Here is a 10,186-nt window from a genome sequence, read left to right as displayed (position 1 = left end):
TACAACAAATCATGAATATAAGACATAGTGATATATAGGTGACCAATTTTGTTCTTAGGTTAATTATCAATATCCCTTTACTACAGTATTGGTAAAAACCCGTAGCTACTTTGGACTGAGTTCATGTCTTGGTTCTGGTTCTAATTATTGACTTTTATCCAATACTTTTCTGTCTTCTATTTGTTTTCTATTTTACCTTGCCTTTCATCATTTACATTAGTATGAAATTCTTATTGCAAAGTACTCTCACTTACTCATTTTGCAACTACTATAATTCAATCACCAGAATATAAAGCAGTTTTTCTTAAATCTGGCTTAAGTTTAATTACCTGGAGAACTTCTTAAAAATGCTGAGGACTGAGCTTTACCCCAGACCACTTAAATCAGAATTTGTTGGAGTGAGACCAGTCACTAATATTTGTTTAAAAGTATCCCAGATGATTGTATGTACAGTTGGGATTAAAAATCTTAGTGTGACTGATTATTATAATAATAATAGACCCCAAAGAATTATGCCTCCCTGTATTCACAAACTTTTGTAATGTGACTTTTCCCATCAACAGGTGAAGTCTATTTTCCCACCTTGACTACAGGCTCTTAGCTGACTCTACAGGTAAATCTAGCACATTAGTAAGTACAGGTGAGATCAGAAGAGAACCACCCAGCCAAACCCTCAGAATAGTGCAATTTTTTTTTTCAAACCATTTAGAAGTCTATGGTCATGCTACCCTGAACAAGCCCAATCCCGTCTGATCTTGGAAGATAAGCAGGATCGGGAGTGCTTAGTACTTGGATGGGAGACCACCTAAGAAGACCAGGTGCTGTAGGCATAAAAAATAAAAAAATAAGGGATTGTAAGCTGACAAGGTCCTTGCTATCTGTGAGGTCAACCAAGGATTGCCTTGCCTAAAATAAAAATTAAGAAAAAAAAACAAACAAAAAAAACGATTTAGTGTAGGTATGGTTTGGTACCCAGCAAAGTCTAACTGAAATATACTGCTGTGGAGGTTTTCTGTCATAAGCTATAACAAAAAAAAAAGCTACTCTTGATTTTTTTTCTTTATCTCTATTTTTATTGCTGTTCCAAGAACCATTCTAACAATGGCCTCTGAAGATCTTTCTACTTTCCAAGGATTCTCCTTCAGACTCCTGTACATCTGGCAGAATGAGATTTAGGCAGAGAAAGAAGAATTTCATGTCATTGTACAAACGCCTTCCTGTTTTTTGCTAGGGTACTTCTTCAGTCTGATTACCAAATATTTCCTTTACGACTATAAAGATCGAAAGAACCACCTGCTCCTGGAACCATGGCTCAGGAAGCTTTTCATAACACCGCATGTGGATTGCTTCAGCACATCTTGAGGTTTGCTGAGACACACATTAAGGTTCCAAATAAAGAAATCCCCTGGCATTAAGATGGCAGCACTTAGGTAGATCCGGGAACAATATGAAGTCTCCAGTCAATTGGTTTAGTGTGAATCATGTAAAAGAGTTCTGGTTTGCACCTTCTCTCTACCAACAGTAATGAAAATTACTATAATTTTGCCTTAATAATAAGATAGATTATTTTAACAGGTCTGACTGGAATGTCTTTCTTGTGAAATCGGGAGAGAATGAGAATGAGAGTTGTCTATATTATCACTCCATCGGTAAATCTATGCTGAGGGGAGGAAGCGTCATGGACCTGGAGTCCGATGTGGATTTCACTCAGTTCCACTATGTACCTGTTGTGTAACCTCGAGTAAACCACTAAAAATATATATTTTTTAATCTTAGTTGCTTTAACTCTAAAATCGAGATGAAATTAACTATCTCCAAAATATATCTAAGGATCAAAAAAGATAGCCTATGTAATATCCCTTTGTAATCTTCCAAGCTTAATTTAAGTGTAAGATGTTATTGTTTTTGGTATAGAAAACTATTGGTATAGATAGCACCAGGAAAGGATAAAGATGGAAAACATTCTTTGACAACAGCTGAGAAAAGTCACTCATATTCTCACAGCCCTGTGGAAAGTGAATACTTTATTTTATATGGCTTCACAGTTTTCTTTAATCTCTGACTTTCAAAGCACCTTGAAGAATACTTTTATTAATTTATAAACCCCCATAAAATACATTTGTTCCCCTTTAAACTTCATTTTGAATAGAGTACCTTTTCCAGGATGTGTGAATGTAAGTCTAACCCACTAAGGGCCCTCAGATTTGTGAATGAGTAATGTAAGTTTTGTGTCTTATTTAAAATATGGAAGTCTCTCGATCTTGTCTGCTGTCCCTCAAAGCCTGTCCCTTGATGCTTTGATGTAGTAAACATGCCTATGTAACTCAAATCCTAGACAGGTGGCAGCCTTACATGTTAGGGATAGGGATAGGGATAGGGTTTGGAGATAATTTATTAATCTCCTTTTCCCTTAAGTGTATGAAGGATGCCCATTAAAATATGTGAACCAGATTTGTACACTACCCAGGTTAAATTCTGATTGGAATCAACCCTTGCAAGCTGCATTTTACTCTTTGGCTCCTTGACTAGCACGTAGGAGTTGTTTTCCTTTGGTTTACTAAGAGGTAGTGTGCTGATATGAATGAACACAATGAGGCTTTCAGCCAAGACTTGTTTAGGTACTAGGAGATGTAGTTATAATTATTTTCTGTATTTCTATGGCTTCTTTTTCAAGGAGTTCAGAGAGCTATGCATACATTATTTAATCTTCCTAAGGAAGATGAGCTTGATGAATTATGTTATTAAGTTAAAAAAATTTACCTTTACTCCAAATTTCTATTATCATATCTTCTGGCATCTTTACTTATCTTACTGGTATTTAGAGATCTGATTTTTTCCATGGATGTTCCAAATTGTTCTCTTTCTCCTATTGAAATACACCTGATTTCTGTCTTTTACCACAAATTCTACTTTTAAAGCAAAGGGCACGTGTGTGTATGGATAATTAACATATAATATGTACGAGTCCCAAATTTCTTTGTTTGAGACCAGTACTGTGTGGGAAAGGATGATATGTTTTGGGGACATGTGGACCTTTTGCTATCCTTCAAAAGAAACTACATATATATTTGCTTTTGCATAGACCTGATGCTGTTTACAATATCTTTTTTTAGAAAGGAATTGTTACAAACTCTATTTTAAGGTGAGGAAGACTGAGGTGCAGTACATACAGATTGGTAAGATGAAAGGAAAACATAAGCCAATTTTTGGTAAGTTATGATTCTAATTATTGTTTATGGCCTAATATCTGCTTCTGATAAGGTGTCACTTATAGAGCTTGGCAATACCCCCATGCTGAAACTTTGATCAGGTAATCAGAGCACTTTGAATTTGGGGCTGTCATAGGTTTATCAAACTGGTTTTTCTGTGTAAATTTTGCTGAATGACTTCCTCCTTAACTCAACACAATTATTGCAGGAGGTTTTCTGTGTTAGGCCAGTTAAAAATAAGCCTTAATCCAAAATGAGGATTTTTTTTTTCTCTACTAGAGGCACATGCATAGAAATACACTGACAGAAGTCCTTAGTTTTGAACTCTGGTAATTATTAATTCAATGGTGTGTGCAGTATACATCTGCAGGGGATATGAATGCTTAAAACACAAATAATGTTTACTTCATTTACAAATGTAGGACCCTTTTCTCCTACATTCAAATTCACCATCAGTTTAATTGCCGCAGGATTGTTCAATTTCATATAAGATTACGCTTCCATGGACATCTTCCAGGGCTTATTTATAGGAGACTGGAAACAGAGGTCCTGCTAGCTTTTCTAACTAACTTTCTAGAAGAGAACACCATAATTGCCCTCTTCCAGGAAACTGGTATTCATCAAGACAGATTTGCTTTTCATGTCTTTCCTGGTGGACATCAGTGGATTTACCAGGATGCTGCCCAGGGTCTCTCCAATTCTCTTCTGTGTGTTTGTTTGTTTGTTTGTTTTGCTCTCATTTGTGACTTTCTTTGCATTGCATTTTTCATGATTGATCTGACTAAGGTAAATCAAACTAAAACACAAGAAGAAAATCAACATTTATTGTAAAATGACCCCTTAGAAAGAAGAGTAATTTCTTGGCATATTATTATAAAATAAAATTTCTAAATAAAAGATATTTTGGTATTTGGATGCAATTCATATTCTTGTGAAATTGAGAAACAATATTAATAAGTTCATTCATTTGCACTTTTTTGTCAGATAGTTACTGAGTGCTATTATTTGATAAGTACTGTGTTAGATCTTAGAGCTACAATGGTGAGGTGAGGAATATAGACATGGTTTCCGGAGTTTGCCTGTTAGTATTTTTCAGTTTATAAATAGGAAAATTTAAGAGGGAACCCATTTAAGGAGCACTGACTTTGAGATCAGTTAATACACAATCCCTGGTATCATATCTCAAATGGGATTTATCATCATCTTGTAGCCAATTTACTTCCCTTAGTTTCAGTTGGTAACTGGGAACCTTTTCTTAGGCTGTGCCTGGAAACTCCACAGATATGAAGGTACTCTGTGGTTTTCAACCATTACGAAGAATTTTAACTGAGGTTTAGGTCAATTATAACTCTGGGATCACTTGCCATGATATTAAAAAGAAAGATTCCACTTTTTCCTCTCTTAATAAAGCAATATTGACCAAAGCCAGTTAAAACTCCAGGAAAAGAGAAAATTTACCATTTTTGTGCTAAAGAGATCTACCTCATCCTTACCCCTAGAAGGAAAGCTTATCATAAAGGTGGGATTGTTTCCTGTGTTACTGTACTTTTTGCTCCCACTAAGCAACTTGCCCCATCTCCTGGAATGATGCAAATGAGGCACACATCCCAGTGGCTGCTTAATCACTTTGTTTACTGACTGTGGGTGATCCTTTTCAGACAAAGGACAGTTGAGAATAACCACCATAAGAGTTTATTTTCCCTTATGTGGTTTCTCCCTTGCTTTCTCTCTGATTTTTCTTTCATTTTCTTTGTTACTCTCACCCCCTCTTTTTCTCATTTACTTTCTCTTTACCTCTGATGCCCAGCAACTTAGTTTGCTGGAGTTTTGCTGTTGTGTGACGTTTAATCATGTCCCCAGGAAGAAGCATAATTATTAAACCACTGGAAATTTAATGATGGGTATTTATTCCCCAACCTTAGTCATTTTGGTGTCTGAGGTTTGGCATGCCAATCAGTGGAAAACAAAGTGGATAAATGTCATCAAACCGCACGTGATTTTCCAGTGATTTACGTGTGTTTGTTGTATTCCAGATGAGTAATAACTGATGCCCTGCTCTGCCCTTTATTTGCTTGCCTCTCATGTTCAAGATAACAAAGACTTAAAACAAGTTCACCTCTCCACAGTGGTGGAAAACAGGTGTCCATTTCCCCAGTATGAAGTCGCTTCTTTCTAACACTGTGTTCTGCTGTAACGTTTCCTCTTGGGGGTGCGTAAGTCATAGATACCCTGAGCTCTTTTTTTCTTTTTTTAATTTTAAAAGTTGTCTTTCTCTCTAAGTTAAAAATTCAAGTTATTAGAAAAAAAAGTTGGGCTTTATATTTTTTCCAATGAATTAATATTAATTTTCTAACATATTATATATTTGCTTTTTTAGTATTTTTATTGTATGTCTCTTTCCATTAAGATTTAAGATCCTCAAGGGCAGGGATCTTTACCTCTTTGGTTCATTAATATATCCCATTTGTTAAGACAGTGCCTGGAACATCTTAGGCGCTCTTTTAGCATTTGTTGAATACGTACTGAATGAATGAATCCTACTAAGTCTTCAGTAGAAGATTTGCCTGGAATTACTATTTTTATAGATGGGAGAGTCCTGTGTTAAATTGGCCACTTTTTATCTGTGTAACCTCAGCAAGTCACTTAACCCTTCTAAGTATTTTCTTTTCTCTATCTCTGTAGTGGGGCTTTTTCGGAGATTAAGATTAAAAGGCGTCAATTAAATGAGATAATGCACAAAACAGTGTTCAACACAGTCCCTGGCATAGATGGTCAGTGCTCAAGAAATTCTAACTGGTATGGAATTGTCACTCTTCAGTTTAATGTTGTACAACTGTGAGAAATATGACTATGTTTATGGAAGAAATGTGTTTTGTTTCTTTTTCTTTCGATGTTGGTCTTTGTTTTGTTTTACCTGAAACTCCATTGGAATGTAAATTAAATGGAGATAGGAACTTTGCATGTTATTTGTTTCTTGATGTATCTCAAAACAACTAGCATGATGCTGGGCATATAATGGGTACTCAGTATTTGTTGAGTGAACTATTGAATGTTTCAGATTGAGTTTAGCTCCACAAGCCTAACCTTCTGACCCCCAGTGGTAATCAGTTGAATTAATGGCAGAGATTTCAAAATACTGTTTCAAAAATGCCTCAATTTTTTCATTGTATAAAATGAAAGACCACAAAGGAAGGTTTAGAGAGCTAAAAGTGAAAAGGAGGAGGAACTGGAAATTATCTAGAAGTTCAGGCCATGCAGAGTTATTTGGGGCAATTCAGAATCAGCTAGACTTATTTTCTTATTATCCCATTTGATTTTCTAAAACACCTGGATCTACAATACTTAATTTCACTTCACATTCTGTAGATTTTGTCCCAAACAGAGCATTTTATTTATTCTTAGCTTCTTTTAGGTGAACATCTTAGTGGGAGGCATGTAGGTTTCAGAGGAAAGGATACTGTAGACTCCCTGGCAAATATACCTTTTTGGTCTCTGCTGTAAGCCTGGGTTCTGAAAATACCACAATCCAAAGGGGGAGGGGGAGGCAACATGTAAATATTCTATGAAGTTAAAACAAAACAAACAAAACAAATCCTTGATCTATTTATAACCCTTCGATCTCAAGTTGTTCTGCTAAATGGCTATTTTAACTGATCCTCTACTGTATTTTCAAATGATCAAGGGGGGTCTTCAATGTTCTATTTGTAACTAAATATTTACTAGCGACTCTCTATAGCTACTTTTTAAAATTTTGCGTTTTGTTAAAACAGCATTCGATAAGATTATTAACTAAATTTCTCAAAAGAATCTACTTCAGGCAATTTATAACTACATGATTTTTACATTTTCATGTTTTTTTAAAGCTCAGGTTTTTGTTTTGTTGTTTTATAGTCTAACAAATACAATTCCTTTCCTTTAAATTTTAGCGATTAGAAGCATTGCTATTGATCCTTAATGATAAGTATTTTAAATGCATTCTGTTTTTTTTATTTTCTCTTTCTATTATTTTAGGCAATAAAACATTTTAAATGGATTTTGCAACTGCTGAGATAAAGCCTGAACCACTTCCAAAAATAAAGATTATGTATAGTTTAGATTTTAAAATATGTTCACAACTGCGACTCAAGACAATGAGAGTGGCAGATAACTTTTAAGATTACCACATCCACGTCGTGTGGATAAATTTAAATAATAGAGGTTTATATTGCCTTGGGATGACCAATTTTAAATAAAATTTATGAAAATCCAGCTTCTGTTTCAGTTTTAGGAAGAACAGTTTCATCAACACCTGTTAATTCAGTTTGAACCAACTTCTGAAAAATGGAGCCCCAAGTATTTTCCTACAATTATATTTTGAGGTTTTCGTTTTGTATAATTTTTCTCTTTTTCAAAATCTATTTACTTTTAATAAGCATAAGAAAGCAGGGAGTGTCCTTTAGAAATTTTCAAGATACAGACTGGAATGGTCACAGAAATGACAGAATTATACCACGGGCATAGGATGGTGTGTGTAGTTTTGAGGAGTATTAATCTTGGGAAGTCAGACGCAGCATGATTGTAGCCTGTGACTCCACCAACTCCATACTCATTATTAGGAAGGGCAGTGTCTGAAAGTCAGCTTCCTTATCTTTTGCATTGACGGAAAGAGCAGACACAGTCTGGTGACAAAAAAAAAAACAGATTTGTACTTATAAAGTTTGAAAGTTGTTTTTCAAGAAGGAGAACATATCAGCTTTGCTCCCCCCACTCCCCCTTGCTCTATAAATAGCTCCTGGCAGGCAGAAACAGCCCTGATTGCAGGAGATGAAGGAGAACAAGCAGCAGGCTGTAGTGCAGAATCAATGGCACAGTGCCAAGAGCTTCATCAAATGAATAATAGCTTCCACTTGACAATCAGTAAAGTGCCTCTTCTCCTACGGATTTAGTTTTTAATGATGATTAGAGAGGATGGGCCCCTAAAATTTCTCTGGTAGAAATGACCTCCTATTAATTTCTGTTCCTTGAAATGCTGAATTTCAAAGCTATTTTACAGCTGCAAAACCAAAGGCACTGACATAAAGGAACTATTATCTTTGTAATTGTAGCAACAAGTACTAAATTTGTCATTGATTAACAGAGACTTTTTAACTTCATGATCCTTTGTTGGTTGAGTCCCCCTATTTGGAGCTCTGCTGATTTACTTGCTTTGAAAGTCAAATGTTACATTTTAGACCCAACAGCTATCAGAATAATGTCCTTTGTTTTAATATAATAAATACTTCCTTATAACATCTTACAATGATTATTACATAATGAAAGGTGAGGGTCAAGTTATAGTTTATTAATTCTATATAGTGTTCTGTTTTATGGACAGTAACAAAAAAACCTAAAAAGACATGCTTAAAATATATTTGGGAACACATTCATTAAGCAAAGAACATCATCAGAATTTTAAAAATTGCTAACACAATTTCGGCTATGTGTATGTATATAAAGTATATTTTCCAAGAGGAATTAAATATAGAAAAGAGCCTTTTAAAGGGTGAAGATGTTTATGTTGGTATTAAGCGAAGAGACTACCAGGCCTACTTTGTCACATTAGGTTATTAGTTAAGTAATGTCATTGGTATTAAAAATAACCTGTGGTACATCTCAGTCATGTACTATGTGGCATTCTATTGTTTTATGAATAAAATTTTTAAATGCAAATAGCAGTTCAGGAGAAGACAACAGCACTTTTTGGTGCTTTCTGTATAGTGTTCTTAGTAGTTAGAAGAAAGCATAATGAAATGCTTACTTCAAAGGTTTTTAAATTTAGGATGGCTTTGAAAAGCCAGAGTTTATACCATTGAATCTCATATGTTTTCGTATATAAGAGTTCATAAAACTTACAGAAATACTTAAAATAGTTGAAAAGTTTGGCGAGAAATATTTGTTAAGAATTAAAAATTTTTGCCAACATGTGATTCAGGAGGCTGGCCAGTGATGATCTTTGATCTTCTTCAGTGTTCCCCAGAGAAATAAGAATGTCATAAGTTTGTTACTTAATTTGTTCAGTAAAAGGACTTCTTTCAGAATTAAAACATCCTTTCTTTCATAAAATAATATTGTTAATATGTTTTACTTTTAAATGTCTTTATTTGATAAAATAAGACGTTAGCAATCATTTGTGGGTTCTACCCTCACTTTAAAAATATTCACCATTCTGTGAAAGTCAAAAGTTATACTTGTACTAGCCTAAGAGAACTTAGAAATTAGTTGGCAGAGCGCTGCCTTTTATTATGTAAACTGGTACAAAAAGTCTGTCATAGCCGCAGGTCAACCAATTGCATAAGGAAGGAATATGAAAAAAAAAAAAATAGCACGTATGACACCGAAAAGAAAAATAAAATCATCAAATACTCTTTTTACAATTAGGTCATCTATTATTTATTTATTTATTTATTCATTCATTCATTCATTCATTCATATATTTATAGGTGAGGCAATCCTTGGTTGACCTCACAGATTGCAAGGACCTTGTCAGTTTACAATCCCTTATTTTTTTATTGTTTACGCCTACAACACCTGGTCTTCCGAAGTGGTCTCCCATCCAAGTACTAACCAAGCCTGACCTTGCTTAGTTTCCGAGATCAGACGGGATTGGGTTTATTCAGGGTAGCATGGCTATAGACTAAGTCATACATTTTTGAAAGAATCAATGAAGAATTAAAACAGTAGGATCAAACTCTTAGGAATAGTAGAATATCAGAGTTCTAGAGAGAAGCTGGAACATGTTACTTTCTTTGTATCTATATTACTTTTTTAGTAACACATCACTGTTTGAATGTAGAGGACTTAAAATGAAAACAAAAAAAGCCTAACATTTCCAACATTAGAGAATGGTGTCCTTGCTACTATATCACTTATTTCTCAGTATAGAAATGAAATGTTTTACTTTATTAAGATATGGCTATCCTGGTAGGCATACAGAGCTAAAATTACATTATTATTATTAT

At 34.6% G+C, this 10,186-nt stretch overlaps 2 pseudogenes; one reads left to right on the top strand and one right to left on the bottom strand.

Annotated features, from left to right (window-relative positions):
• Nucleotides 1-711: 711 nt before the first annotated feature.
• LOC112485973 lies at nt 712-830 on the top strand (annotated as a pseudogene).
• An 8,913-nt stretch (nt 831-9,743) lies between these two features.
• On the bottom strand, nt 9,744-9,862 carry LOC112485827 (annotated as a pseudogene).
• Nucleotides 9,863-10,186: the final 324 nt, after the last annotated feature.

This window comes from Pteropus alecto, unplaced genomic scaffold (assembly GCF_000325575.1).
Source record: "Pteropus alecto unplaced genomic scaffold, ASM32557v1 scaffold25, whole genome shotgun sequence".
Lineage (NCBI taxonomy): Eukaryota > Metazoa > Chordata > Mammalia > Chiroptera > Pteropodidae > Pteropus > Pteropus alecto.
Note: the sequence above shows the minus strand (reverse complement) of the source record. Positions and strands in the feature narration are given on the sequence as shown.